The sequence below is a fragment of the Ornithorhynchus anatinus genome, chromosome X5, assembly GCF_004115215.2.
Source record: "Ornithorhynchus anatinus isolate Pmale09 chromosome X5, mOrnAna1.pri.v4, whole genome shotgun sequence".
Classification (NCBI taxonomy): domain Eukaryota; kingdom Metazoa; phylum Chordata; class Mammalia; order Monotremata; family Ornithorhynchidae; genus Ornithorhynchus; species Ornithorhynchus anatinus.
In genome coordinates, this window is record NC_041753.1 from 30,290,169 (window position 1) to 30,316,388 (window position 26,220).

Here is a 26,220-nt window from a genome sequence, read left to right on the forward strand (position 1 = left end):
AATTAAAAACTCCTCACAGCAAGCAAGATTCAAGGCTCTCGCCAGCTCTCTTCATCTTACAAATCAGCTAAACTTCACCAGCTGCTACTGATTTGGCAGTCTTTGCACCTCCCTAGATCATCTTCTAACTGTGCCCCACTCTCAACTTGACCACCTCTGACCTCTTCTTCACGTTGCTCTTCTGGGCTAGAACTACTTCCTTCCCCCACCAAATCTGCCAGACTTCAGCCCTCCTCATATTCAAGACCCCACTAAATTCTTATCTCCTCCTGATGCATTCACAGCACCAGCCAGCCAGTCTTAGCACTTAGGTATTTTGTTCCTCTCCCCAGCATCTTTGTACATAGATTTTTAAAATATATTCATATATTTCATCATGATACATTTTTTCTTCTTCCTGTTGACTCTTTGTTCCTATTCCTGCCTCCTCTATTTGAAAATTACTTTTGTCTATCTGCCTCTGTCTGTAGGCCTCCTGAGGGCAGGAAATATGTGTCTTGTTTGTATTGCACTCTCCAAAGTGCTTGGTACAGTGCTTTTTATCCAGTTGGTGACCTCAAAATATGATTGATATTTTGGATGATGATATGAAATATGATGATATGATGATATGATGATATGATGATATGATGGATTGCCCCCATTTTTCATCCTTAGCTGGTGCTGGTCGAATGAGGCATCAGAAAATAAGTTTGAAATTTCTTTAGTGACCTAGAAGATGCAGGCCAGAAAGTGAGGTGGTGGCCTTGCCCGTGTGTTGAACACTCAGTGAAGACTTTCCACACATAATTTTAGTGGGGATTTGGGGTTTGATCATTTTGAGCTTTAAGATGTGTCTGGCTCAAGGGAATTCATAGAAAAAACAAACTTCAGAGCAAGGGGAACTTTCACATTATAAAATAGCAGGTTCCTTACTCATATTCTTGGTTGGGATGAAGCATTTTTGCTAGAGTAACTAATAAAATCTATTTTCGTGTGCAATGTTTCACAATTACTCATATTGGTTTTCAGGCTTATTGAAAATTTACTAGGAGGACAAGTGCTGTTTACAAAATGGAATACCTGGCTCAACAGATTTTAGGTTAATTCAAAATTAAGAATTGTGCTGCCCTTACATTTTAGATATTAATAAGCAATGTCCTATTCTGTAATTTGGCCTAGTGAAAAGACCCCAGGCCTAGGAATCAGAGGAATTGGGCCTTTATCCCAGCTCCTCCATGTACCTGTAGTGTACCCTTGGGCAAGTCATTTAATGTCTCTGTGCCTCAGTTCTCTCATCTGCAAAATGGAGATTCAATACCTGTTCGCCCTCCTACTTAGACTGTGGGACCTGATTATCATGTATTTTCCCAAGTGCTTAGTACAGTGCTTGACACATAGTGCTTAACAAATGCCACAGTTATTATTTGACTGGCTTAAAAAAGCAAAAAAACTGCAGAATATATTCTGTCTCCACAATTTGATCTATTTTCATGGCAAAAAGGTAAATGCTTAGAAAAATAGCTTCAAAGAGAAATTTGGCGATGTGTAAGGTCCCATCAAAATATAAAGCACTGGGACAAAATACAAGGATTTTGGATTCTCTTGTTTCTGTTGTTTGAGCTGGAAGGGATCTCAAGAAATCATCACTTTGGTTAAGAGAGGCAACAGCACCATGGAGTCCAAGATAATCTGCAGATTTAGCACCAGCTGAGCCAGGGCCTGCTCAATTACATTCAGATGATTTGGCTGTTACCATTGATGCTAAGAAGTGTCATTTCCTAATGATTGTGACAGCTGTCTTAACCACAAGGGATCTTCGTTGAGATTTCTTGATGATACCAAATAAGGTATTTGCATTTATTCCATGCAGCCAATAAGAGACTAAGATGGTAATAAGAGACTTAGATGCAGGTGTTAGAATAGGCATCCATTCATCTGAGAGACTTCTCCGACTCAGTAGACTATGAGCGGCATCCCAAGTCCTAGAGGCAGTCATTTGAGAATTGCTGTATGCAGGTAACTCTGCCCTAGCGACACACATCCAAAGAGACTTGCAGATGATTGTAGACCACTTTGCCAAATCAGTCCGACCTTTCAGGCGGATGGTGAGTCTAAAGAAAACAGAAGTACCAATTCAGCTTGTATCGAAGAAGCCATAAACGCAACCCAAAATATACATAGGCAATGGACTAATGAGCAGTAGATAGAGGAAGCATATTAAGGTTACAGTCAAAGCCCCAAGTAATGCCGCATCCCAATTATCTGAAAACTGGGAGGTAATTGTCATAATTGATCCAACATGGCACACTGCATTCAAGAAAGGAGTGGCTCTTTTGGAGTAGAAACTTCCTAAGGATGGTAAGACAAGAAAGAAAAAAATGAGACCAGACGAGGAAGAAAAAAATGAGACCAGAGCCAGGCACTCCAAGTAATAAGCACAACAGAGGAACAAAGTCCTTGTGTGTGGCCATTGTGGTTGGGACTGTGGGCCCTACATAGTCCTTTTCTGCCACTTTTATACCACCAAGATGAATTTCACTACCAGTGGCATTTCATTGTGAAGGAGAACTGTGTGTAGACCTGAGTACTCTGGAAGCACACTAGAAGAAGACATGCCAATGGTTGTGAACCACTTTTGAGACTTATCCTAGCACTACGGAATGACAAGCTGAAGAAGGTGGTGGTTATGTACTAGCATGTGCCTGACAAAGTCTAATAAATAAGTCAATTAATCAGCCAATAGTATTTACTGAGCACTTAGTAAATCAGGGGACCTGAGTTCTTATCCCAGCCCCTTGCCCGTGGTGTGATCTTGGGCAAGTCACTTAAGTTCTTTGTGCCTCACCTGACCTGTAAAATGGAGATGAGATACCTGTTCTTCCTCCCCCTTAGACGGTGAGCCCCATGTGGCACAGTGACTGGTCCTACCTGATTAGCTTGTATCTATTCCAGCATTTAGTACCGTGCTTGGCACATAGTAAGCACTAAGCCAATACCACAGTTATTAATTATTACACACATGATGTAGAAAGAGGTGCCAGTCACTTACCAGCCTTATCAGACACATCCACTCCCACTGATAAAATATCACCTTCAGTAAAGTCATCTTTGAACCTGAAGAACAGATGGATATATGTATACCCTGCTCACTTTTTTCCTTTTGCAGTGTGAGCCTTATATTTTGAATCCTCTCATTCATTCATTCAGTCAATCATATTTATTGAGCACTTACTGTGTGCAGATCACTGTACTAAGCACTTGGGAGAGTATAACAATAAGCAGATGCATTCCCTGCCCATAATGAGCTTACAGTCTCGAGGGTGAGACCATAAATCTTGGTTTCCCACTCCCAAACCTTTTCTAGTTTATAATTCTGAAATCCTTATTCTGTGTGGTTTTAGAGCTTACGTTCTCTGTGTCATTTACCCTTGTTGCAAAGAGCATCAAGCGAAGCATAGGATCAATACTGCTCCCAACCTCCCCAAATCCTCCTTTTGCTTCATTCCATTAAGTCCGTGTTCATCTGCTGAGGTATCTAACTTTTGCCTTACTGTTTAGATTTGATAGAGTAGGCATGGATGTAGACTCAAAGAATGGAAAAATCCAGAGGGGAAACAAAGAGGTTGAGTACTGATAGCAGAGGCTACCTTAGTCGGGATTCTTACATTGAAAAGACAAATGAACTGCTGACATTCCCTGGGTGGAATGGTGGGGGTGGGGGCTGTGGGGGGCTGGGCAAGTGTGCTTCTAAGAGGTGTTTGGAGCACTCATATTAAGTTGTTCCAGGTCTCCCCAGCTCTCCTTGACCTGGCAGGGAGCTCTTCTGGCAGAATGGGGCTGGGGCCCTCACTAAAACAACTGGGACTTTCAATAAAATCCCGGAGCCGGGAGCCAAAATAAACTTGTGAAAATTGTCTGTTTTTATGCAACCCCTACAAAAACCTCAGCGTGTTGGAATCACTGTTTAAAGGGATTTCCATTGTGTGCCAAAAGAAATTTCTCCTCGGCTCATTTTTAATGCATATTTCATTTATTTGTTTATTTATTTGTTTTAATGGCGAAACCAGAGTGAGTTCGATTTGCATTTTCTATCTGGAACCAGTGTTACCCCCACGCAGAACTGGCCAGTAAAAACAGAGACAGCTTACTGGCAGATGCTCTCTGAAACAACACAAAATGAGGATTTGAGGAATGCAGTGAGCTCAAGCTAAAATTTACAGGGAGAATTTTGGGAGGGAGGGCCAGAGAGGGTCTTTAATCTGTGTCGTTCATTGAACTTGAAGGAAAAATATTTTTAGACAGTCACCTAAAAGAAAATGAAATGATTCAAACTGAGAGAATCTTTTAGGTAAATTGCATCTGGGATTTTCTTTAGTGGAAATTTTAACAGGACAGTTTCACTGTAAATAAGTCAAAATGCCACATGGCCTTTGGCAATGTTTCTAGGTAGCATTTTCACAAAGATGAAAGGTGCATGGAACAATTTGTATCATTTGTGAGTCATTAAAAGGTTTTCCTTAAACAGCAAGAATGTGTCATCTGTTTTGTCCTTATTTTTATTGAGCAATGTGAGTTAAATTCCACTTTCCGTTTTAAGTCTGGAACTGTCCGGAATGTAGTAATCATTTTTATTAAGCGCTTACTGTGTGTAGAGCGCTGTTCATTCAGTCGTATTTATTGAGTGCTTACTGTGTGCAGAGCACTGTACTAAGCTCTGGGGAAGGAATCATAGATGGGAATGGTCCTTCACCTTTTTGAATTGAATGTAAACTTGGAAACTGCAGGGGGCATCCTGTGCCACCATTGATTCTGTTTATCTTGATTCTATTTATTGCTATTGTTCTTGTCTGTCCGTCTCCCCCGATTAGACTGTAAGCCCATCATAGGGCAGGGACTGTCTCTGTTACCGATTTGTACATTCCAAGCGCTTAGTACAGTGCCCTACACATAGTAAGCGCTCAATAAATACTATTGAATGAATGAATGAATTGTAGAAAGCTTCCCAGTTTGATGGACTGGGTGTCTGACCCAGCGTGGTGCTGCTTATGGTCTTTTATATTCCCTCTTATTATCAGCTTGGAAGTGGCATGTGGCCGTTTCCAACAGAAACTCCTAACACACACAGAGTAAGCTCTCACTAAATACCACGGATGGATTGATCGATCGATTGAGTACGTCTCTTGGTAGTAGGCTGTGGGGCCATCTGAGAATAGAGGCCACTTCCCGGACTCTAACTATGGAAAACAGGTGCATATTTCTTGCTCTCTTTTTGGTGCTGTGTAATTTTTTTGGTTCAGTTTCTAGGTCTTCTGTGTCTTTCTGTTCAATTTTATGGGTAAATCCTGGTCACTTTATATATGGTTGCTTTGGATGTAGATGTTGGGCACAGGAAATAGGAGCACAGAGGAATTCCAGGCCTGGAGAGATTGATAAGGTTCTTTCCTGATTTTTCATGTCCCTGGAGTTCACTGAATTCTAAGAGGGCTTAGCTTCCTTTTCCTTTTCCTTTTCCAGAGGCTACTTCCTCTAATGAAACCTGTGTTCAGGTTACCTGAAGTTTACAGACAAAGGACTTTTAAAATCCACTAAAAAGTACCAGATATAAAGGATGAAAAATCATCTCTTAAAACAAATTATTTTCCTCAAAGTGGAAAATCCTTCTGGAAAGTAGTACAGTTTAGCCAGGGAAAAAGAATGATCCAGCCTCTCATTAAAGGCAGAGGGTAGCAGAGAAAAGAGAATTGGATGGTGCCAGCACTTATGCCTTTCTTTCAAACTCATTTGTAGGAATCAATGGTATTTATTGAGCGCTTACTGCGTGCAGAGCACTGTACTAAGCACTCAAAAGAGTACAGTCCAATGGAGTTGGCAGATACGTATATTTGTATAGTCAGATGTATATTCAATTATTTATTCTGATCCCCCTACTGGAAAATATTTTTATGTCCTTCTCCTCAACTAGAGTGAAAGCTCTTTTGGGGCAGATATCATGTTTTGTGCAGCTGTCATACTTAACCACTTAGTATATAGTGCATGATATCTAGTGAGTGCTCAGTAATAATGAAAACAATAATTGTGGTATTTATTAAGTGCTTACTATGGGTCAAGCACTGTACTAAGTGCTGGAGTAGGAATAAGATAATCAGATCAGACAAAGGCCCTGTACAACACGGGGCTCCACAGTTTAAGGGGGAAGGAGAACCAGTATTGAATCTCCATTTTACAGATGTGGAAACAGAGGCAAAGAGAAGATAAGTGACTTGCCCAAGGTCACACAACAGCCAAGTGGCAGAGCGGGGATCAGAGTCAATTCAATCAATACCATTACCTTTACTGAATTTCAGTAACATCCAACTGGTGCTCCTATTACTGTAGTTGAAACAATCATCACCGGCAGGAGTTAGCTTCAAAATTAGCGCAGTCTCAGGGAAGACATACAGCTGCTCATGGAGTAAGACTGGGAGCACTGGATCAGTGGACAATGGGAAAATGAGGGGTTTTAGTGGAGGGAAGAGCTGTATTTCTGCTGTCCTGTAAAATCTCTGATTTATTCCTTTCATGACAATTTGTGTGATGAGCAGCTACAGCTTCTTGAGAAAAAAATGAAAAACCAGCCCCAAATTCTTCATGCAAGTGGGTGTGTCGGGAGGCGGGCACGTCCTAGCCACCAGGGAACTCTGCCTGAGTGAAGAGATTTATTTGGCCTTGGCCAAGAGCCATTCCAATTACTAGGAGAATGCCTGGAGCCTGAAGACTGCTCATGGTCCTTCCCGCCCCTTGCCTGCTTCCCCCTCCCACCCCCAGGAACCGATGAAATGCTGGAGTGGTCTCAGATGAACAACTAGGAATAAAAAGAGAACCCCATCTTGAAAGAATTGCTGATGAAAAAGGCCGAAGCAGTGGAAAAGGGTCTCAAACCCTCCCTGGGACCAAGCTGAGTTGTCCTCTGCCCTTGATATGAGGTGGAGCTGGTGCCTGGAAAGACCTGAGAGTGGTTGTCTGGAGAGCTAGGCCTGGATGTTCCTGAGTTTGCCCACCTAGCAGATGGGGGCTGTTGGCTGGCTCCAGGAATCGAGGGCAGGCATCCAGTGCTATAAATAGGGATGGGTAGATGCTCTGGATTCATCAGCCTCCAGCTATTCAGATGTCTTGGGTGCAACAAAACCCAGACTGCACCACACCGAGCACATTCCCCTTAACTTTAAAGCCATGGGTAATTCTGGGGAAATGTCATCCATATGCTTTTAGTTCATTTACACTTAAATCATCAAAGGGCTGTGTTGTAAGAGCTATTTGATGTCCAAGATGCCTTTGGAGCTGTTTTTTTTTATAAGCTCTTAAAAACCCTTTCTCCTTTAAACACAGAATGGCATGTTTGGCCAAGACTAAATAAACTTGAACACCAAAAGCTTCAAATTTGGCTTGACGCTCCATGCATTTCAAGCAAACTCTAAACTTGGGAAAGCACAAAAGGCATCTCCCTGACCCTTAGAGACACATTTTAATGAATGCCAAGAGGCCTGCAGTCTGGCAGCCACCCAGAACCCAGCAGGGGTCTTACAACCCTCGTTGTCACCAAAGATAGAGGCCCAGATTGCTTTCAGACTTGACTGTTTTCTAATCCCCCAAAGGAGTGACTGGAGGCCAGCGCTGAGGGCTCAGAGCAGGATTATGTGGGAAAGTGTCAAATGCGGGTGGCTTTTGGTGAGTGAAAATGGATGATTTCATGGTACTTTTCCAGAGGTGGACCTTGGCACTGAAGGCCAGCCATCTTCCCCTCTCTGCTGTTCTGTGGGGTGCTCTCTGTTTTCTGGCCACCTGACTGTGGGGAGGGTAACCTGCACTTCTACACTAACTAAGCCCTCCTTTCCTCTTCTCTCACTTACTTCTGGGTCACCCTGAATCGCTCTCTTTATTCATCCTCCCTCCCAGCCCCACAGCACTTATGTACATCTCCGTAATTTATTTATTTATATTAATGTCTGTCTCCCGCTCTAGACTGTAAGCTCATTGTGGACAGGGAATGTGTCTGTTTAAGGTTATATTGTACTCTCCCAAGTGCTTAGTACAGTGCTTCACATCCAGCAAATGCTCAATAAATATGGTTGAATGAACGAATGAACCAGCCGTTCATCTAGATGTATTCCAGGCAGTGCAGTTTTCAATTGCTTTGTCTCCTTCTCGGCACCACAGACTTTTATGTCCAATATTTTCTTGTAAATTCCCAGCCTTCCTCCACTGTGGGTCCCGTGGCTTGGAAGCTGTGCTCACATTTGCAGACACCTGGGAAGAGAATCTGAAGCCTTTGGTGGTCTAGAGTCCATCAGGGGTACACACTAGGATAATAATGGTGGTATTTGTTAAGCACTTATTCTGTGCCAAACAGTGTACTCAGCCCTGGGGTAGAGACAAGACAGGTTGAACACACTCCCTGTCCCACTTGGGGTTCACAGTCTAAGTTGGAGGGGGAATATGTATTGAATCCCCATTTTACAGATGAAGAAACTGAGGCATAGAAGTGAAATGACTTGCCCAAGGTTACACAGCAAGCAGGCAAGTGGCAGAGCTGGGATTGGAACCCATGTCTTCTGACTCTCAGGTCTGTCTTCTTTCCTCTAGGCCATGGTGTTCCATAAAAGTTTCCATATGATATCATTACAAGATATAGGGTAACCTACATAACATGTGTCTGTTCCTCCCAGGTTGGCAAAGGCATGTCTGCTCTCTGGGAATGCTGATAGTGACCACCCTAGGGAAGGGAGGGGGAACAAGTGTGTGGGTACATGTGAATGTGACTAAAGTAGACTGTTAGGTCGTTTGGGCAGGGAATGTGTCTGTTTATTGTTATACTGTACTCTCCCAAGTGCTTGGTACAGTGCTCTGCACACAGTAAGCACTCAATAAATATGATTGAATGAATGAATGAATGTGAGAAAGGACATTTCTCAACAGTCCTCACAAACTATCTGAAAAGGTAATTGATCTCTGGTTTTAAAGTGATGGAAAGAAGAGAGCCCTAGAGTACCTAGGGAATTTTACCAGGGACACATTGCCACAATTCCTGACTTCCAACTGTTTTGTTGGAAATAAATGACCCTATTCCTTCAGGAATATCTGCCACATTAGTGACAACTCTGGCTCCTTGCGAAGAGTTCATGCTGATTCATGTCCTGAACACAATCTGATGAAAAAGTTAAGCAGTTACCCAGCAACCATGAAGGAGGCATGGATCTAGCCCCACTCCTCTACTTGTGTTTTGTACTCCAAGAATCTGAGGCCAGAAGACCAATTAGTCTGTCCCCAGCCTACAGACAAGGCCACCCCTATACTAATAATGTTGGTATTTGTTAAGCGCTTACTATGTGCCGAGCACTGTTCTAAGCGCTGGTCTCATCCGCTCAACTTTTAAAGACCCCCCAGAGAAAACAACAGAGCAAATAACCACAGTGACTTGTAAGAAGAAAGTTTTAAAAGGGCAATAACATGTCTCCAGTGAAATAAACCTGCTTTCCATATTGTTTTTCTTCAGGGCTGAATGAAGGTGTGTTACTGAGGTTCTGTACCCTGGGGTAAGAGAGAGCAGGCATTTGTGCTTCCTGTCATTGGTTAGTTTGGAGTACCATCATTTCTTGCTTTGTACTTGTCCAATCAGTTTGTCGAGAGCTCAGTGATGAGTCCTTTGTTGACCTGTTGCTAGGCTACCACTGTGACAAAGAGCCAGAGCTCCTGTTGCCAAGGAAGCTTGAAGTGCTAATGTTCCCAACCTGTTGAGCAAAGTGAATCTTCTTGGCTGACCAGCTGGCCTGTTGCTGCCAGTCCCCAGCTTTATGGATACTTTCAGGGGTTCAGGGGCTCAGTAGGTCGTGCTACCAAAGACCAAAAGGTAAGAGACAAAATATAATAATAATAATAATAATAATGTTGGTATTTGTTAAGTGCTTACTATGTGCCGAGCACTGTTCTAAGCGCTGGGATAGACAGAGGGGAATCAGCTTGTCCCACGTGGGGCTCACAGTCTTAATCCCCATTTTACAGATGAGGGAACTGAGGCACAGAGAAGTTAAGTGACTTGCCCACAGTCACATAGCTGACAAGTGGCAGAGCTGGGATTTGAACTCATGAGCCCTGACTCCAAAGCCCATGCTCTTTCCACTGAGCCACGCTGCTTCTCAACCCAAGCTAGGAATGTCTGATGTTTTCTCCTTTCATTTCCATTTTTTTTCCTTTTAATCTAAAAAACCTTGCAATTTCTAGACAAGGTTTGCATTTTCACCTGGCCACTCCAAACATCTATTTCCCATGGATGGGGAAGTAAAATCAGATCGTCTGTGTCCAAACCAAAAATCTCAAATAACTCAATGGAAGTAAGCCTCCTGTTTCCCAGGAAAAGAAAAGAACCAGTATAACTTGTATGGATGGTCAAAGTGAGAGGAGGTATGTTTCATCATGATTTGCAGAGGGAAAAGTACAAGGGCAAACTATTTTCTCCACCTATTAGTTAATGGTTTAATAACAAATTTATCTATAGAAGAAAAGCATGATTGGGACCAGATTTCCTCCTAACTCCATCTCAGAAAGATTTTCCATAGACTAATGATCTATTCCCTTTTAATGAACTCTACATTGTGGTTTCTAGGTAACCGGGTTCAAAACAAATGTGGAAAGGCACTTCTTTATTGATGCTATTTTCTGGAGCCATGACAGAGTAAAGCTGGCTGGGCAGGGTTTCTTCACATGCTCAATATACCTGAATATTATTTCTGTGATGCAATAAGCAAAAGCCCAAGGGCCAAAGTTCAAACTATCTCCATGTATGAGGAGCTCCATCTTGAGTCTTGTTTTTTTCAAATGTGCAATAGGTGCTCTCAAGTAGATAAGCTTCTCTATTCACGTTTCAACTGGGTAACATTACATAGAGTTCATTTCAACTATTACCTACAGAGTGTTGCATGCTGAAATATGGTAATAATAATAATGGTGATATTTGTTAAGCACTTACTATGTGCAAAGCACTGTTCTAAGCGCAGGGGAGATACAAGGTGAACAGGTTGTCCCACATAGGGCTCACAGTTTTAATGCCCATTTTACAAATGAGGTAACTGAGGGTCAGAGAAGTTAAGTGACTTGCCCCAAGTCACACAGCTGGCAAGTGGCGGAGCAGGGATTAGAACCCATAACCTCTGACTCCCAAGCCCGGGCTCTTTCCACTGAGCCACACTTCTTCTCTAATATTCCCTTCCCCAACATCCAAACAGGCAAACTACATTGGATAAAGTAAAACCTTATAAAGTAAGACTTTCTTCTCTGAACTTTTATTAAAGCCTGGCTGGTAGGTTAAAAGTAAGCTATCATTCGTGTCTGGTTACTGTTTGCACTTCCGTGACACTCGTCATATCTAATTTTGATTCTGTAGAAATGAGAGTCAGCCTGTGCATCCCCTAGCATGACTTCTGACCAGAATGGTGAATTCCAGCCATTTTTATGACCAGGTACAGTGATCTAGTTGAAGGAGAGAAACTGGGAGAATCTGCATTCCATCTGAAATCAGCCTAGGGTGACCCCAGTATCTTTGCAAGAAAGATAAAGATAAAGATGGCCCATAAAAACAGTACTTTTCTCAAGTTCTCAAACAGTAAGATTTATCCTGGTACACTAGCACCAAATTTCCCCTTTCCCACATGGTAGTGTATCTGATGGGCCCTATCTTCCATCCTATGATGGAAATGGAGACAGTTCATCAGTGACTTGTGTATTAATCATCTATGCAGTGCTTTGCAGAGGAATCAAGTGGTCTAAAGTTTGTCATTCAGGGTAGTGCAGGTCGAATGAAATCCCAAGGCAAATCATAAGGAACAACTGCAGGCATGCCTAATTTTTCTAACCTGTTTTCTTCTGAAATACCTGAAGAATGGGTAGGGATGTGTGTGGTTTGGGGGTCTATTGGCAGGGGGGTGGGTCAGGTCTGAGACAATCCTCACTGCAAAGCTGCAAGGTAGTCTACACAATCAGTTGTGAGGCTGCAGACCCAACAAATCTGGGAGAGTAAGAAGAATCTTTAAAAACAATTCAGTTCCCTTCCAGAAGAAGGCAAAGACTTCATAGGGAATGGCAAAGGAGGCATCAGTTCAGATGCTTCCTGTGCGTAAACTACTTTCCAAATGCAGATCTTTAGAAACTTAGTTACCTGCTTCTTGCCATCAGGGTGCTTTTTATCAGTAACTGAAAGAGTTAATGTGGTTTACACATGAAGTAGTTCAGTTTGGTGGGATGATTCGGTACAGTAATAATTTTGGTATTTATTAAGTGCTTACTATGTGCCAAGCACGGTACTAAGTAAGAACTGGAGTATATAGAAGATAATCAAGATGGACACAGTTCCTGTCCCACATGTGGTTCTCAGTCTAAGTAGAAAGGGGTAGTGCAGCAGCATGGCCAGAGGAAAGAACACTGGCCTGGAAGTCAGAAGACGTCTAATCTCGGCTCTGCCACATATCTGCTGTGTGACCTTGGGCAAGTTACTTAACTTCTGTGTGCCTCAGTTACCCCATCTGTAAAATGGGGATTAAATCTTACTCCCTCCTACTTAGATTGTGAGCCCCATGTAAGTCAAGAACTATATCCAACCTGATTAACTTGTACCTACTGCTTAGAACAGTGCTTGGTGCATAGTAAGCAAGCACTTAAGTTCCACAATAATAATGCCATAGTAATAGCAGGCATTGAATCCCCATTTTACGGATGAGGAAACTGAGGTACAGAGAAGTTGAGTGACTCGTCCAAGGTCACCCAGCAGGTAAATGGCAGAATGGGGATTAGAACTCAGACCCTCTGACTCCCAGGCCCATGCTCATTCCTCCAGCTGCTTCTCTTACCCTGGTGAGCAGAATGTCTCAGGATGTCTCAGCTCATTTTGTGCCTTGAACATGACTCATGCTTCTGTTGTACTTTTCCAAGTGCTTAGTACAGTATATTCAGCTAATTTAAGTGGCAAGATTGTACTTTCAACATTTGGTATCTGTAGGTAATGGGGAAATAGGACTATTTTGGACAAACAATTCTTCAAAATATGTAGTAGGTACACACACATGTACACACATACACTCCATATGGCTCCTAAGTAGTTCTGCTACCTAGAGTACAACACCTCCCCTCAGTACACTGTCCTTGATAGTGTTCCCTTTTGGCTCCCCACAGGCTTGGACTCTACTTGGTCACTATTGCTCCCCAGTTCCTAGGAAGTTGTTAGGATGATGTAAGTAGTCTCTGAATTCCCAGCTGTGGTTACTAGGAGATAAGTCCTGTCCCTAGAGAGCTGAGGATCACTTCTTCCACACTGTCCTTGAGAGATCTAGTTAAGGCTCTGACGTTCCCTTCTCATGTCTCGCCATATCTCTCCATTCGACAGCCTTCCTACTATCGCTTCTCTTTCTCCTCACAGCTTGCTATCCCTGTTTTCTGTTCCCTGCCAGGGTTAAGTCACATCTGTCACTCTCCCTCAGCTTTCCAGTGACCAACAATATGAGGTGTGAGATGTCCGAACAGGGTTAGGGATGCCGCCTGTGATGACTGAACGGAATATCTCTCTTCACCTTGACCTTGTAATTTATTTATTTATGTTAATGTCTGTCTCCCCCTCTAGACTGTAAGCTCTTTGTGGTCAGGGAATATGTGTGCTTACTGTTGCATTATACTTTCCCAAGCACTTAGTACAGTGCTCTACACACATTAAGCACTCAATAAATGTGATTGAATAAATGAACTTCCTGCACCATTGATGAGTATAACATTCCCTGCTCTGAAGTAATAAATAGGGGTTTTAGCTCTGGGATCTCAGTTATAGCAGAAATGATGTTTATAGTTGATGCAGGCAATTGTGGAGAGACTGATGATGGATTCTCTTATTGGGAAGACTGGATGAGCCTACAGGACCGAGACCCTGCTTAAAGAAATTGATCACAGTGACTTAGAAGGAAATGGTAGAGGTGGTCGACTTGGATTTGACCAAGTAGGGTTTTAAGTTTATGAAAGGAACAGATGCTGTGAGACCAGAAGGAAGACTTTCAGTAGTTGTTTGAAGACTTATGTTTCAAAGTCTTATTAAAATCACAACTCCTCCCAGAGGCCTTCCTTGATTTCCCCCTTTTTCCTCTCCCTTCTGCATCACCTATGCCCTTGGATGCTGAGTCCTTGATATTCATCCCATACTCAACCCCGGAGCACTTGGAACTGTACCCTTTAAGCATGTGATATCCACTCCACCCTCAGCCCTGCAGCACTTATGTACACAACCTTATACCCTGCAATTTCCCCTATCTGTAATTTATTTTAATGTCTGTCTTCCCCCTCTGGGCTGTAAGCTCCTTGTGGGCAGGGACCATACTTGCCAACTCTATTGTACTCTCTCAAGTGCTTCATATAGTGTTCTGCACATGGTAGGCACTCAATAAATATCATTGATTGATAGGCTGAATGACTATACAGCCTCTCTGGGGATTAAATCACCTAGACAGAAGTCCAGTGATTGTCACTTTACTTGGGGTGCAAGGCCACAGAGAGTATTAGCTAAATCAAGTCCTCATATGCTCTCACTATGCTTTGGTGATTTCATGGTTTGTTGCTTCCTTTCTGTCAGTGGGCTTTCTCCCAGTTTTCTTCCCTTAAACCTCCATTTTAAGACTTGAAAGCTGGTTTTCATTTATTTGTTTATACCATCTTGTTTCCTGTCTTCTAATTCTTCAAATACCAGGACCTCATTTAATTCCACTAGTCTATGGAAAAAAAGAGTACCTAGGACAGACATTGTGGAACCAGAGAAAAAATATCTCTTAACCAACACACATCTAAGACAGGGAAAATGGTTGGGCTCTTATCAGGGTAGATATGATACAATATTAAAAATAAAATGTCCCAAGCCCCCAACTTTAAGATGAGCAGAAAGGCCAATTTTGAAGAAATAATTTGCAAAGTACTATTTCATTATCAATCACAGACAAATCCATTTTAGTTGGGAAGGAGTGGGACAGGATCATTCTGTAGAATGTTTTTATTGAATATGGAGCATCAGACACATCAGTAACTTAATACAAACATTCAGTCAGAAGTCCACGATGGAAGCTTTGTCACCTGGAAACTCCCTATCATCTTGTAATTGCAATTGATGGTTTAAAATAAATCAACTAGCAATTGAATCTTTGAAGGAAAATATACTCTTGTCAGGGTAAATGTGAAGTAGCATAGCTTAGTGGAAAGAACACAGGATTGGGAGTCAGAGGACCGGGGTTCTAATTCCAGATCCACAACTTACCTACTGTGCGACCTTGAGCAAATCACTTAACTTCTCTGATTCAGTTCCCTCATCTGCACAATGGGGATTCAAACCTCCTACTTAGAATGTAAGCTCCATGTGGGGCCTGATTATCTTCTATCTACCCTAGCACTTAATACAGTGCTCGGCACATAATAAGTACAGAGAAGCAGTGTGGTGCAGTGGCAAGAGCCCGGGTTTGGGAGTCAGAGGTGATAGGTTCTAATCCCGGCTCTGCTGCTTGTCAGCTGTGTGACCTTGGGAAAATCACTTAACTTCTCTGTGCCTCAGTGACCTCATCTGTAAATTGAGGATGAAGACTGTAAGCCCTACATGGGACAATCTGATTACCTTGTATCTACCCCAGTGCTTAGAACAGTGCTTGGCACATTGTAGGCGCTTAACAAATACCAACATTATTATTATTATTACTAAAATATTATTATTAATAATAATCATTATTAAGTCTGGATCTTTGAATGTTGACTGAAATTTTGTGGGCTTCATGTATCATCCTGAGGCACATTTTCTGACAGGAAATGTCAAGATGGTGGAGATGTTAGGAGTAAGGCAAACATGAACTTCTTTAGTGAAAATCAGCCTCAAGCAGGATTTCATGATACCTAACCCCAGTGAGAAATAGGAGCTTTCCCATTGCCCTATTCACTGTTAGCATCTTCTATCAAATTGGGTAAATAACTTATCAAGGGTCAGTCATCTTCTGGGTCTACCTACCCAAATTACTCAGATTATTCATGCTTAAAAAGTAATTTGGGTTTCAATGATCTGGATATTTTGGGGCAGGCTTTTTGGCTTGAAATAATTCTGTCCAAAGAGTTTTCAGCCCTCTTGGGCCAAGATGCTATAATGTACAGTGGCCCATTCAGCGACCCAGGCTCTTAATTTATCTATGATATCATCTAATTTATGTAAATATATATAAATCATATACTGTATTCTGAATCTGTCTCAAATGTCTAATTGGGTGTGTGGTTACGTGCCCGGAAACCAGACAGGCAGGGAGGACCAATTTACGATTCTGTTTTTCTCCTTTCATCCAATCAATCAATGGTATTTATTGAGCACTTCCTCTGGGCAGAGCACTGTAGTAATCACTTCGGAGAGTATAATGCAACAGAGTTGGTAGGCACGTTCCCTGCCTACAGTGAGTTTACAGTCTAGAGGGTCAGACAGACATTGATATAAATAAATTTTGCATGTGTACATAAGGTAAGTTTTCCTGGGTTGAGTATGGGGTGAATATCAAGTATTTAATGTACAAGCGCATAGGTGATGCAGAACAGAGAAGAAGTAGGGTTGTTGTGAAGATAGATTCAACAGGATTTGGTGACAGAGTGAATATATGGGTTATAAGAGAGAGATGAGTTGAGAATCATGCCATTGTCCTGGGCCTGTGAGACAGGGAGGGTGGTGGTGCAGTCCACAGTGATGGGAAAGTTAGGGGAGGGGAGGGTCCAGGTGGGAAAATGAGGAGTTGGGTTTTGGACATGTTAAATTTGAGGCGTCAGCTGAACATCCAAGTAGAGATGTCCTCAAGTCAGGAGGAAATGCAAGACTACAGAGAAGGAGAAAGGTCAGGACTGGAGGGGTAGATTTGGGGATCATCTGTGTAGAGATGGTAGTTAAAGACATGGGAGTGAATGAGTTCTCCCAGGGAGCTTTTCTAGGAAGAATTTGTTGAACAGCAGACACTAATGATCATTATGAATTTCTCTAATCATAAGGTCTGTTCAGCACACTGCCCTGGGCTTGGTCCCTGTTACTCCGGTAAGTCATGGAAGGCTCTTTTCTGAAAGCCAGAATTATTCTCCAAATGATCCTTGACAAGTCTCACTTAAGCTTATTAGGGAACCCACTAGTTGTGATCTGATTTGTGGGGGTCTTGCATTAAGGGGCTAATGTCACTCTCAAGAACTGGTGCCAGGAAATCTTTTGTGCCCACAGCCCAGAGTGGGAGCCCTGCCCAGGACTTCCAGGTTTGGAGTCAGGGCTCATGAGTTCGAATCCCAGCTCTGCCACTTGTCGGCTGTGTGACTGTGGGCAAGTCACTTAACTTCTCTGTGCCTCAGTTCCCTCATCTGTAAAATGGGGATTAAGACTGTGAGCCCCACGTGGGACAACCTGATTCCCCTATGTCTACCCCAGCGCTTAGAACAGTGCTCGGCACATAGTAAGCGCTTAACAAATACCAACATTATTATTATTATTATTCCTGGGCAGTGCCAAAATCCAGGGCTATGTCACCTCCAAGCCTCAATGCTCACCTCAAGCCTAACAATACATTACACCCTCAAATTTATATCCTTAACCTTGAACTCCAAGTCCTTCAACTAATGGCTTTCCAGCCCCTCTCCAACTCAATCCCTGATTCACGGCCTCTGCTCTACCATCTTTTACACGTGGACTCTCCTGCCTCTTGAGACATTGCACAAATTCTCCCCTCTTCCTGGACTGCTCATCCCATTCCACTTCACATCATTCTCCCGCTTCAAACCTCTGCTAAAATTCCACTTCCCCATTAAACTAGCCAGCTTCGGTCAGGCTTTCCACTTTCCACTCCAGCTATCCTGCTATTCCAGCACTTAAAACTGAAAACTCTGTGTGTGTGTGTGTGTGTGTGTGTGTGTATGTGTATACATGTACTTGAGCCCAATTTTGCATCCTGATTAGGGGTGGACCAGGCTATAGAGATGCCTGAGGAGATATTTATCTAGGAAGACGTAGAGAAGTATGAGAAAATAAAGATTTTTTTTTAGGGAAAAGGCTTTAAATGATGTTAGTCTTTGGAAACATCCAAAAAGTACCGAGGAGCATGCCAGAACAAGAGCTGCATCCATAACTACCCTTAATATTAATATTTATATTATTTATTAATATTAATATTTATTATTAAGGTCACATCTCCAAGAGGCCTTCACTGACTAACCCCTTTTTTCTCCGACTGCCTCTCCCTTCTGTGCTGTCTATGCACGTGGATCTGTACCCTTTGGGTGATAGGTATTCACCCCACCCTCAACCCCACAATACTTCATGTACATATCTATAATTTATTTCTTTACTTCTATTAATGTCTGTCTCCTCCTCTGGACTGTAAGCTCGCTGTGGGCAGGGAAAGCATCTACCAACTCTGTTGTATTATACTCTCCCAAACAATTAGTACAGTGCTCTGCACACAGTAAGCGCTCAAGAAATACCATTGATTGATTACCTTCTCTGCACCCTTTCCTAATTTACTGGCTCACCCCCACCTCATAGATTCTTAGGGTTTGACCTCTTTCCAAGAAACACATTCATGGAAAAGTAGACAGTAAAAAGAGGGACTGATGTTCACATGAAGCTGTCAAGCGGAGCCATTTAAACATCTCTGGTCTTGTGCTTCCCCTGCTCAATCAGGGATGACAAGGCAGGGGAGGATGTGGCAAAATCAAGAGACTGGTGTCCCCTGGGCTGGTCATGGCCCCACCTACGCAACAACTTCTTTCCTCCATGGAGCAGGCCTTCCAGGCAAGAAGCCAGGGCAACTCAATCTTGCCAAGGGTGACTCTGCTGGTCATCGTGTTCCACTAGCTTTAATGGGGATCGTTCTGGCCCCACGTCTCGATGCTCTCAGCCATTTTGCCAGCGGATGGTTTGGAAATTGTTGCTGACAGTGGGAAATTGTCTTGGGGGGGCTATGTGGCAGAGAGAGGCATGGGGGTCGGTGAGAGCCAGAGATCCCCTCATCATGGGACTAGATCTGACCGGAGGAACTCTCATTTTTGCCGATTCAGGACAGAAATACACTAGTGTCTTTTTGAAATGTCATTTATCACAGTACACGAACACAACTCCTAAGAACTAAATGCATATGGGATTTTTTATTGGAGACAGAAGAGGGCTGTTGAATTATTCCTATATGCTTTCAGTTCATAATAGATTTATAGGGACTTTCCAGCAAAACGGTCAGCTTGGCAGGAAGGGTTGTAGACCAAATACTGCAATCCCCACAAGGAAGCATAATTCTGGTATGAAGTATTTCCAGCCGAAATCTTGGAAATCCAACAATAGGCCATATTGTTAATAGCTTGTTTATAGCTTATTTTATTGACTGATTCATTCTTTAGACTAATTACTTGAGTCACCCAGCATTCTTCATGTGGAGAATCGGTTACAGCTTAATGTTAATTCTCGTTCCATTCGATGGAAGAGAAGGCTGATACATGACATGTCGACTGGTAACTGGATCATGTGGGAAGACCTTCCAAAAGGTTCACAAGGCCATTCAGAGCATTTTTCATAACCCCTTTCCACTTCTGGTTGGCTTCTTGAAACTCCATCTCCCTCTAATTAGATACCCCATTTCCTACAACCTAAAATGGTCCCCCAAGGACTTTTTTACTTGGCTTCATTTGGTTCCTTGGCCTTTCCCCCCTCCGAGAGCCTGCTCTGATGAGGGATCACTCTCTCTCTCTCTGCTTGCTTCAGGCAACCTTCTTTTCTGTGGTATCTTCCTCACCCTAGGCACACCACACCACCTGACAGTCTTCATCTCTGGTTCCCAATCAATCTGCATAATGCATTTTGAGGATCATCGTGGACAGGGATCATGTCTACCAACTGTTGCGTTATACTGTCCCAACTGCTTACTACAGTGCTCTGCACACAGGAAGTGTTCAATAAAACCATTGATGATGATGATCTATCTCCCCCATATAGAAATGCTCATTTGGGGACAGAATCTTCAGTTGGACTTAGCACAGCTCACAGAGAGACCACGAATTTCACAAGTATTCCTTCTCACACCTAGGCTGTCCCTACCCCAACTGTGATGGCCTGCTGAAGGACAATTAATCCTGTCTTGGGAGGCAAACTCCACAACACAACATCCCGCAGAAACAGCAGCAAGATACCCACCCTAGGTCCTGGATAGGCTTAGCTCATTCATTCATTCAATCATATTTATTGAGCACTTACTGTGTGCAGAGCACTGTACTGAGCACTTGAAATGTACAAGTCAGCAACAGATAGAGACAATCCCTGCCCAACAGTGGGCTCAGAGTCTAAAAGGAGGAGACAGACAGCAAAACAAAACAAGTAGACAGGCATCAATACCATCAAAATAGATGAATAGAATCTATTCATCATCACATCATTAATTAGAGTAATAAATAATATATATAAATACATACAAGTGCTGTGGGGAGGGGAGGGGAGTAGAGCAGAGGGAGAGAGTAGGGGGAATGGGGAGGGGAGGAGGGGCAGAGGGAAAGGGAGGGCTCAGTCTGGGAAGGCCTCCTGGAGGAGGTGAGCTCTCAGTAGGGCTTTGAAGAGGGGAAGAGAGTTAGTTTGGCGGATGTGAGGAAGGAGAGCATTCCAGGTCAGTGGTAAGACGTGGGCCAGGGGTTGACGGTGGGACAAACAAGAACGAGGCCCAGTAAGGAGGTTAGGGGCATAGGAGCAGAGTGTAATGGGGTCGACTGTAGAAGGAGAGAAAGGAGGTGAGATAGGAGGGGGCAAGGTGATGAAGAGCTTTGAAGCCAAGAGTGAGGAGTTTTTGCTTCATGATAGGCAACCACTGGAGGTTTTTGAGGAGGGGAGTGACATGTCCAGAGCATTTCTGTAGAAAGATAATCCGGGCAGCGGAAATGAAGAATAGACTGAAGCCGGGAGAGACAGGAGGATGGGAGATCAGAGAGGAGGCTAATGCAATAATCCAGTTGGGATATTCATTCAATCGTATTTATTGAGAACTTACTGTGTGCAGAGCTCTGTATTAAGCACTTGGGAGAGTACAATACAACAGTAAACAGTCACATTCCCTGACCAAAACGAGCTTACAGTCTAGAGCTTTTTGAGGAAGAATCCTAGGGGGAAAAGAAGAGCCAAATCCCACTTATGTTCAGGCACCACGATAGAACTGCCCACAGGCCATGAGAGCCCCAAAGGCTCTCCATCACCTTGCCCCTTCCTACCTCTCCTCCCTTCTCTCTTTCTACCACCCACCCCGCACGCTCCGCTCCTCTGCCGCCCACCTCCTCACCGTCCTTCGGTCTCGCCTATCCCGCCGTCAACCCCTGGGTCACGTCCTCCCGCGGTCCTGGAACGCCCTCCCTCCTCACCTCCGCCAAACTGATTCTCTTTCCCTCTTCAAAACCCTACTTAAAACTCACCTCTCTAAGAGGCCTTCCCAGACTGAGGTCCTCTTCTCCCTCTACTCCCTCTGCCACCCCCCCTTTACCTCTCCGCAGCTAAACCCTCTTTTTCCCCTTTTCCCTCTGCTCCTCCACCTCTCCCTTCCCATCCCCACAGCACTGTACTCGTCCACTCAACTGTATATATTTTCACTACCCTATTTATTTTGTTAATGAATTGTACATCGCCTCGATTCTATTTAGTTGCCATTGTTTAGATGTTCTTCCCCTTGACTCTATTTATTGCCATTGTTCTTGTCTGTCCATCTCCCCCGATTAGACTGTAAGCCCATCAAATGGCAGGGACTGTCTCTATCTGTTGCCGACTTGTTCATCCCAAGCGCTTAGTACAGTGCTCTGCACATAGTAAGCACTCAATAAATACTATTGAATGAAAGGTTTCTCAAAGGGAAACAAAGGGGAGCAGGAAGGGCAGATAAAGGGCATGTTCAGTTCATCTGTGGAATAGTAGCTTGTTCAGTATATGATTATTTTCAATGCCAGAGCATGCCCCATGTATGTGTTTCACAGGGCTCCGGTGGGATGTTTAACAAAAATACAACATCCTGGATTCTTGTACGACATCATTATAGGTCTCTAATGTCACTGCATTAGATTTCTGTGGAAGCAAGCTCCATCGGGCTAGACAGTGATATTGCAATTATGCATCTATATCTGTATGCAATTTATAATAGTTAGGTATTATGTATTTAGGGGGGCCCAATATAGAATCAAAAATTACAGGCTTCTATAACTTTCTCTTTTACAGGATGAGGTTATAAACCGTAATGACATGACATCTCTTTTCAGAAGATGATGTTACTAGAACTCTAATGAGCATATTTCTCTCCCTACGTGTGTCATGGGTTTCCCAAAAGTCGTGAGTGGTCCTGTGGATTAAGTTCACATAACACTTGTCTAGATGGAATGGAAATAAGTGAAAGAACTTGAAGCTTAGAGCATGAGGTTGTTTTTAGTATTTTTTCACCCACCCCAGTGGTCTCCTGCTCCTTGTCTGCCGACTCCCTCCCATCCCTGAGGATGCACAGATCGCTGCCTCCTTGTCTCAGTCTGGCCCCTCCCCTGCCTGGAGGAGGAAGGAATGGCTAAACTGTGTGTGTGTAGGGTGGGGATTGTGGTTAGGTTTTGAGGCAGGCTTTAAGCCCTTGTTTGGGTTTGATCCCTATAACCATGGCTTTTATGTCCCGGAATTGAAGGACACATATTTGAAATCCCCTTGTCCTGCTTAGAGTTTGGGAGAATCCCAGAATTGAGTCTTTTTTCTTATGACATCCTGGGCTACAGGATCTCGTCTTTTATGCTGTAGAGTCAACTCTGACCCATGGTGACTCCATGGACACATCTCTCCCAGAACACCCCCCCGCCTCCACCTGCAATTGTTCTGGTAGTGTATCCATAGAGTTTTCTTGGTCAAAATATGGAAGTGGTTCACCATTACCTTCTTCTGCACAGTAAACTTGGGTTTCCACCCTTGATTCTCTCCCATGCTGCTGCTATCCAGCACAGGTGAGTTTTGACTTGTAGCTAGCTTGCTAGCCACTGCCCAAGCTAGGAATGGAATGGGTATCCCTCTGCTTGACTCTCCCTCCCTTAGCCGAGACTGCTAGAGTACTGGAAACTCTCCAGATGTGATTCTGAGATGGTGGGGCTTCAGGATAGGATAATCTAATTTTCCCTGACTGGACATACTGAAATGTCATTTTCTTTTTGACCAAGGAGTCCATTTTCTCATTTGGAGTTCTGTATTGTGAATTTCCCGGTTTCAGGCCCCAAAATCTATTTGTCAGAAAGATTTCAGAAACAACATCCAAGTCACAATTAATAATAATGATTGTGGTACTTGTTAAGCACTTACTGTGTGTCAAGCACTGTACTAAGTGCTGGGGTGGATACAAGCAAATCAGGTTGGACACAGTCCCTGTCCCACCTAGTTGCAATCCCCATTTTACAGGTGAGGTAACTAAGGCCCAGAGAAGTGAAGTGACTTGTCCAAGGTCACACAGCAGACATGTGGCAGCACCAGGATTAGAACCCATGTTCTTCTGACTCCCAGGCCCGTGCTCTATCCACTACACCGTGGCTGCTTCTCTACACTAAACTAAGCCTCACCCCTTCTCTGAGGTCTTCATAGATAAAGCTAACCCAGACACCACCAGTGATAAGGACAACTCTTGACTAAATACCTCTCTGCCTTCCTTCCTATTAAGATAAGCTGCCAGCTGGGCAAGGGCCATATCTAAGTCATTGTTCACCCAGAATATGGTACTTATGGTAAATTCTTCATTCCACTTTTAGTAAGAGAAGATTTAGGTACTGAATCTATCATCTATCTGTCACATTTTTTTTCTCCTTTATACAGAAGCATCTTCTAGTACTAGTATTTGGACTGGATGCTTACATGTGTATTTCAACTGGGTTTATTTTTTTTTTTATGATATTTGTTAAGTGCTTTCTATGTGCCCAGCACTGAACTAAGGGCTGGGGTAGATGCAAACAAATCAGTCACTGTCCCACATAGGGGTCACAGTCTTTATCTCCATTTTACAGATGAGTTAACTGAGGCCCAGAGAAGTTAAGTGACTTACTCAGGGTCACACAGCAGACAAGTGGCAGAGCCAGAATTAGGACCCACATCCTTCTGACTCCCAGGCCCATGCTCTATCCACTAGGCCACGCTGCTTCTCTTTGTGCTCATTTGTGGGGCAGACTGATTTCTTAAATTTTTTAAGAGTTCAGATTCAATGTTCTTCAGCATTATTGAATTTTCAATAAGCTAATAAGCTGACTCTACTTGGTTTTTACTAAATGTTTATCATGTTGTTGTTTTTTTTACTTCCTATATTGCTCCAGGCATTAAACAGATCTTCCCTTTTTTGTAGCATTTGGATTTCATTCTTTCCCAAGTAATGTATAGAGAGTGTTTCTAAGTATTCCCAGAAATTCAGAGCTGACTTAAGGGCTAAAATCTTCCCTGCCTATGCCATCGTATAGCTTCCAGAATGCATATAAACAAGTCAGGAATACTGCAGAGATCATTTCATGCACAACTGTGTTTGTGTGTTTGTATACACATGTGCTGTTGCACTGGAGAGAAGTGGGTGGAAGGAGGACAATAACAGGATTAGACAGACAGGGTTTCCAGCTAATTTGGCAGTTCTCATATAAGTCAATGGGAAAATGATAGAGGCAATTGGATCTAGTAAAATAAAATTGTAGGGATTGGTGAATCAGGAGACTGGGGTTTTTTTCCCAGCTCTCTCTCTCTCCTGTGTGACTTCAGGCATGCCACTTAACCTCTCTGTGCATCATTTTCTTTTCTAAAACATAAGGAAAGCAATAAATGTTTCTCATAGAGATACTGTGAAATTTCAAACTAAATGAAAAGCAGCTTGGCGTAGGTTCTAATTCTGACTCTGCCTTGTCTGCTGTTTGAGCTTGGGCAAATCACTTCACTTCCGTGGGCCTCAGTTACCTCATCTTTAAAACGGGGATTGAGACTGTGAATCCCATGTGGGACAGGGACTGTGTCTAGCCCAGTGTACTTGTATTCACCCCAGTGCTTTGTACGGAGCCTGCCACATAGTAAGCGCTTAACAAATACCATAATTATTAACAAATGCCATAATAATTATTATTATTACCATTTTAAAATTGTATTTGTTAAGTGTTTACTATGTACCATACTCTGTACTAAGCACTAAGCTAATCAGGTTGGATACGGTCTATGTCCCGCATGGGGCTCACAGTCTTAATTTCCACTTTACAGATGAGGTAACTGAGGCACAGAGAAGTTAAGTGACTTGCCCAAGGTCACAGAGCCGACAAGTGGTGGAGCTGGAATGGAAACGCAGGTCCTCTGACTCCCAGGCCCATGCTCTATCCACCAGACCGTGCTGTTTCTCACTTTTTTGATGTGATGTGAAAGTACTTTGAAAAAATAAAAGCTCTCTATACATTCAAATTATCATGATCATTGCCTTGAGAGCAGCCAGCACACAGTCTTTGGAAGGCTGATCAGGCAGTTTTAAGTGTCCTGCGCTATCAAACCTTGAGGCATATAACAGTGAAGAAGACCTTATGCAAAATGCATTATTTTCAGAGAGCAATTGATATGGATGTTTATGAATTCTGAAATTTCTGTTTACCTGCCTACACCCTCCCTTGTGGAAATGACTGCACTACTCTAAATATTATTTGAGGAAAGCAAGTGGAAAGAGGTAAGAGACTTATATCAAACCAGTGTTTCCATTTGCAATCCTATTGCTAAGAAATACTCTTGTCAAACATGCAGCGGGTAAAAGCTTTTGGATTGCTCTACTCTCCCAAGCATTTAGTGCAGTGCTCTGCTCATAATGAGCTCTCAATACATACCACTGATTGATTGATTCTCTTAAATTGGCCATACTGGGAAGTACCGTGGCCTAGTGAAAAGAGCACTGGCCTGGGAACCAGAGGACCTGGGTTCTAATTTCGGCTCTGCCCTTTGTCTGCTGTGTGACCTTGTGCCAGTCACAACTTCTTTGTGCCTCAGTTACCTCATCTGTAAAAAGAGGTTTAAATCCTCTTCCCTCCTATTTAGACTGTGAGTCTAGACTATGGGACAAGGATTGTGTCCAATCTTGTATCTACCCCAGGGCTTAGTATGATGCTTGGCATACAGAAGCACTTGACAAGTACTATTTAAAAAAAAATCCTGGACTCAAAACCCTAAGCAAAGTTCCT

At 43.1% G+C, this 26,220-nt stretch overlaps 1 protein-coding gene across 4 annotated transcripts in view; it reads left to right on the plus strand.

Moving 5' to 3' along the window:
• The first annotated feature begins 9,736 nt into the window (after positions 1-9,736).
• Positions 9,737-26,220, plus strand: part of LOC100076903 (zinc finger protein 474) — a 40,009-nt gene continuing 23,525 nt past the window's right edge. For all 4 annotated transcript variants that reach the window (XR_003756090.2, XM_007655674.4, XM_029056361.2 and 1 more), the window contains exon 1: positions 9,737-9,865. The gene's annotated coding sequence lies outside the window, so the exon portion shown is untranslated. The remainder of the gene's footprint in view (positions 9,866-26,220) is intronic.